Raw genomic sequence first — 6,499 nt, 5'->3', positions numbered from 1 at the left:
TTTTACATCTCCCACACTCTCACACTCCCAAGACATGAGAAATTATTACATATTTTAATTTTCACATGACACATAATCAAGTTTTATTAATTCTTTTTAGTAAACTGAAAAACTCGAGTATATGCCAAGTGAAAACTGATCTAGAATATAACCAAGTAGTCAGGGATCATGTAATAATTTCTCCCCCAAAGAATTAACCCAACACATGAATACACAATGTATATGGAAAAGGCAATAAAATTCAACTAATTATGACCCATGAAGGATACATATCTCAATGGCATCTAACTCCCTTGTCTTGTTGCCCAGCCAAATCCTCAAAACTCCAATCTCTTCTCATTCCACTGCTCCTTACCAACCTCGGTCCAACATTCCCTTCACTATTGGTGCGTCTATGATGCTCTTGTGTCTTAACCTTCGCCAATGGTCCACTACGTGCACATTTGGGTGGGGTCATATTCGCTGACCAACTTCTATCAACTTGTATAGTTACTTTCCTTTTATGCGTCTTTGTTTCTTGTGGTGGGAGACATTCATCATCCCTATCGGAATTTACCCTTTGAAGAATTTGGCCACAGGCAAGGCAATTCAAACTCATGGTGGTGTTACGTTAGTGCCAAGCAACCCGACCTCAAAAGGGTAGGTTGTGGTGGGGAAGGTTGGCGGGTGGGGAACTTAATTAGGCTCATAAATTACATTAAGGTGGTGATGATGAAGTTGGAGAAAATAACATGATGATGGGTGAAAGATAAGGATATGAAAATGATTGCCACTTGTTGTTATGTTCTAGCATGAATTTCTCACCTCAAAATCAGCTTAGCCTTTGATTCCAATTTTGGGTTATACTAGTTTTCCATCCCATGCATTATAGGTATATGATTAAAATTAAGGAGTCTATTTAAGAGTTTATTTGATAATTTTGAGTTTATTATATATTTTTTAAAAAAAATTGTCTATCATTAAGAAGAATAACAAAGAATAATTTTTTACTAAGATGAAATAAATAAAAAATCAACTTTAATTTAAGGATATGAACCTGATTGCAACAACTTCTTGTTATGTTCTTGTTGTTATGTTCTAGCATGAATTTCTCACCTCAAAATCAGCTTAGCCTTTGATTCCAATTTTGGGTTATACTAGTTTTCCATCCCATGCATTATAGGTATATGATTAAAATTAAGGTGTCTATTTAAGAGTTTATTTGATAATTTTGAACTTTATTATATATTTAAAAAAATTGTCTATCATTAAGAAGAATAACAGAATAATTTTTTACTAAGATGAAATAAAAAAAATTAATTTTAAATTAAGGATATGAACCTGATTGCAACAACTTCTTGTTATGTTCTGGCAAGAAATTCTAACCTACACAATGAGCTTAATTAGTCTTTGGTTCCTAATTTGGGCTATATATGATTGTGTGTATTCTTGACCAGTGAACCATTGAGTTGTTGACTCTGTTGTTCTTTGCATCTTAAGCGAGAGTCATCAACCCATCATTTTGTCAATGATGTCACCCAGTCAAACGTCTTCATTCTTAATAATTTTTTTTTCTTTTGAAAATATTGTTTTACTCGCATGATAGTTAATCATATTGCGATGAACCCATGTAAAATTATCCATAAGAGATTCACATATCAAATTTTAACATGATATAATTATGTTTAATTTTATATCAAAATATTTAAATTAAGTAGATTTATTGTTTTGCATTTTTTAATGTGGTTCACCTTGATGGGTCAATTTCCATCTTCTAGTACTAAGTGCATTCTCTCTTTAAGTTTTGTTTTTTTATGACTATACCTGGTTAAAATCTTAAAGTGGATGAACTATTAAAAAATGATTTTGAATGACAATAAAGAAAAGTTTCCAATGTAATCAACAAAAGGGCTTAGATATACTATTTTATAAACAAATATTTACCATAAAGTCGGTTTATTGTTTAATAACGTTACATTGAAGAAACTAATTAATTCTAATTATGGAAATAGTTTAATTTTATAAAAATTTCATTTAATTTAATTACAAAAACACGAGTAAATTATTTTTTGCTCTTTAAAATAGGAACTAAAATATATCAATTCTACTACAATAATTCTTGCTAAGAAGAATGTCGATGTTGTGACAATTCCACCTAGAAGGTAATGTGTTACTTCTAGAGCACGTCCTTTTATAATGCTCAAGGTTTTAGGCTGAGTAGCAGGAGCAACTTTTAATTTATTATGAGCCCAAACAATGGATTCAAGAAGTTCTTGCCAATAACCACGCTCCCTGAATAGAAACATTAAACTAAAAGTCCATACAAAATGTACACCCAAGAGATATTGAGTGATGCATACACCTTGCTCTTGCTCGTCTCTTTCATATTTTTTCTTAAATACCTTTTTATTTGAATCATCATTGCACAATTGTCCACAACATGCCCATCTTCAATATCATCTTTAGGTAAAGTGGGTGTCACAAATAAATTGTTACTAACATTCACATAGTTGTGTTAAGCCCTCTTATCCCTATTAGTTGACCTCCACCAACAACCTTTTTACCCCTACCAGCCTTGTCCTTTGGCTTGAAATGTGCATCACTCCCGACTTTACTTGGTAATTTTTCCTCCTGGCTAATGTAATAATCAAATACATAAATTAATTCAACACGTACACATTGATTGTTAGTTTTGTCATCATCATTATGAACAAAAACACTAGCACCAGCATTATCACTTGCTACACCTTCCTCCCTCGGATTACACACCTTTTTTATAGTCGACCTCTTTATTCATTTATTTATCAGTCTACCAATTTTTGGAATAGGTAAATCAAAACCATCATCCAATTCAATTGTCATTTCCTCCTCAGAGTCATATAACTAGACATCATTCACTGATTCATCACTATTGTCTTCAGAATTACCATAAAAATTGTCATCTGCAACCCCCTCATTACCACCAATACATTCCACAAAAAACTCCACCTCACAATTGTTAGAAATTATATAATTAGACGGTTCCAATGCATGATTGTCCATAGTAGTCTCCTTATACTCACCATCACCCCCTTTCCACCATAGCCTCATTGGTTGATCACCATATCCAAAGTCTTCTTTTAAAATTCCAATCGCTTCAAAGAATGACCACTTGTCGGCATCTATATCAATCACACTTTCAGAATCACTAGTCCCAAACATATTACATCACAAGATCTCTTTGAAAGAAATCACCGTGATGCAATTTTAATTTGAAAGTCATGGTTGCAATAGAATAGAAATAATCTTTATCAATTTATTGTCCACCAATAATCAAACCCTAATCAACCCTAATTGAAGTCTACTTGAACCCTTGTCGAACCTAAATCATAAACTAATCGAACTTGGTTCAACCCTAATCAGACCCTAATCGTACCCAATCAACCCTTAATCATACCTTACTCGGACCCTAATAAAACCTGAAAAAACCCAAATAAAAAATTTTGAACTTCACAAAAGAGAGACCACTTGAACAGCATAATAGGAGACAAGGGGACCACTTAGAAAGGGAAAACAAAAAAACAAAAGAAAAAAATTACAATACCTATTATAGTTCGAACACGTGAATGCAGCAATGTTAGTAGCTCTGACTTCCTCTCTTGAATGCGACAATGCATACACGTGAAGGAGATGTTTTCGAATTCTAGCCTCCTCTCTCGTTTTGTTTCCACATAGTAGATATCACATTCAACCTCGATAACATTCACCATCAACCATTACAAAAAGTCATTACTGAGAAGATGAACTCACGTTTTCAAGTTTTTGAAAAGGGAACTCACATTTTCCTTTTAATTTTATTAGTTAATAAAATATAAAAATTAGATTTTTTAAATAATTTAAATAATAAAAAATGATGTAAAAAATTTGGATACGTGTTAATTATTAGACCTTAATAATGTGATACTCAGTTTGTCACGTCATCACTTCACATAATGAAACTAAGGATAGATACTAAAGTGAAACATAAAACAAAATTAGATATTTAGATAAATAAAATGAAATTTAGATAATAAAATGAAAATCACCTATTTCAAACATGAAAGATCACTTTCTGTTTTAGATTCTCTATCAAAAAAATGTATTTGATTCGTTCCTTTCCACTCCATATTACCACACGTAGCCATCTCCTTTAACTGCACCAAAAAATCTCACGACAAGTGCTCCATACAGCTCGCAACATCGATATCCACACTCCAAGCATATAAAGGATAATCAAAACCTTTCAGTTTTGCTCAACACCAACTCCATGCCTTATACCTGCAATAATCAAAAGTTGCCTCCACATCCTTATTACCTTCCTGGAACAATATAAGATTCCTTTACCTCCAAATTGCCCACACCATAGCCATCCATGTAACCCACCATGCAAGTTTTGTTTTTTTGCCTCTGATATGTTCCCAACATGTTGCCAGAAGTAGCACTTCATGTTTGCTGGTAATACTCTCAGCTCCCCCAACCATTGATAACACCTAAACCATAATATATTCCTGAGCAAATGAGCAATCAAAAAATAAGTGAGTGTCTGTTTCCAGTGCTGAGTTGCAGAACATGCAGTTGCCATTGTTGTCATGGGGTAAAACGTTAGATTTTGTATTTTTTCTGCACTTGTTGTTGGAAAGAAATTATCAAAGCTTTATTCTAATATTGTTATGAGAAGATGATATGAATTATTGTTGTGAATTGTATTTTTCTGTTTGTGATTCTGATTTTGTTATGGTTTTTACAATGGTATTTTTACCAATTGTTATCATTTTATCGTTTTTTTTTTCTTGGATAGTGGGAAAACTAAAGAACGAAGAAAGCTTAAGACACAACTGTTAAATCTCTAAGAAACATATCAAGCGCCCCTAGAAGAGGAGAATTGAAATTCGGATGATCCTTAGGAGCTTGACTCCCCAAGCTAGCAAGACAATTCGCAAGGTTGTTTGCTCCATGATGTATATGTACGATACTGATGGCACAATCTTTTTGAAAGAAATCTCTACTAATACAAGTTAATTTTGGAGTATATATATACGTGTTACATAACAAACTTGTTTTGTTTGGATTAGTGTTAACTACAAAACTATAGTTGGTCAATTACGCAGTTTCTTCTAAAACATTTGGAGTGGGATTGAGTTAAAAACAATTTAAGTGCTTCTCAAATTTATGAAATTATAATATTCTATTATCTTTATATTTTCAAATTTATAAAGTTATCCTTTGTTATCAATTGGCAATTGCTCCCTTCACCATCTCATTCTGTTCAACTTCTAGATGAGGGGAAAAAAGGATGCACTTAATTGAGGTTTGACCTGTTTAAATAAGCATTGACATCGGCTGAATATAGGTCCCTAAATAATATAATGACATGTTTTCGATATGTCCATGTGTTGATTTTCTACCTTTTTGAACATTGTGCCTTTTCACCAGTATGGTTCCTAATTTAACAATTTTTTCTCGTGTAATAAGAACTTGACTCTCTAAATTTGCTATCCATTTTCTAGTATTAATACTAAAATCACGAGATATTTTTTTAATTAATTACCTAATGGTATTGGCAGTGGTTGTTCTCTTTTGTATTTAGTTCATTGTAATAGTTTCTTTTCAAATAGTTCATGTTAAGATCATTAAAGCTGACTCTCAATATCTAATTTAGTTTTTATACACTTTTAAATATCTTATTTATTTGCATGGGATAGTTGCTGGTTGAAGCAAATTGTCATATATTGGTGATTTCATACACCCAAAATATGATGATTTGGACTTAATTGCTTCTGATGTAATCAAAGTTGTAATATTATTTCCTTGATAGATTATTTTTTTTCATTTTCTTTTGACATCCTTATTTAGATCTAAGAAGTGCATGTCTTGACCCTTCATTAATTGCTATTGTTAATTGTTGTTAGTCAAAATTAAATATTTCCTTTTTTTTCAGTTCAAACCCACTTCATATTATATTGGTATATTAAATGTCTTGTGGTGTGGTAATGGTGCTTTGAAGGTGTTGTAAACATATTGTAAATGCTCATATATAATATAATCTTAAAATATTTTGTAAATTTAGAAGAAAAATAGCATAAAAAAAAGTTAATGCTTAATATTATTTTTGAATTAAATATTTAAAAATTGGCTAATATTCATTTTATTTAAAGTTTAATATGAAATTTTAAAATAAATATTTTAAAATGAAATTTGTATATATTGGTGAAAACTGAATTATTGTATAAAAAAAATTGAAATATATGACATTTGAATTACTTTATCCAATTCAACTTCCTTAAATTGTTAAAATGCTCAACCAAACACAAACACAAGGTTAGGGTTTAACTATAATGAATGTTGTGTCTAAAATAATTTTTTTGTCTTGCAAAAATATTTTTATTTTTTTCTTGTTATTGTTTTTAAAATACGAAATTTGTAAGTTTTCTTTTGTTTTGTTAATCGGGATATTTCTTAGTGGAAAGTGAAAGACTAATCCTCCAAGATATCCACATATATT

Source organism: Glycine soja, chromosome 7, assembly GCF_004193775.1.
Source record: "Glycine soja cultivar W05 chromosome 7, ASM419377v2, whole genome shotgun sequence".
In the NCBI taxonomy this organism is placed as follows: domain Eukaryota; kingdom Viridiplantae; phylum Streptophyta; class Magnoliopsida; order Fabales; family Fabaceae; genus Glycine; species Glycine soja.
Note: the sequence above shows the minus strand (reverse complement) of the source record.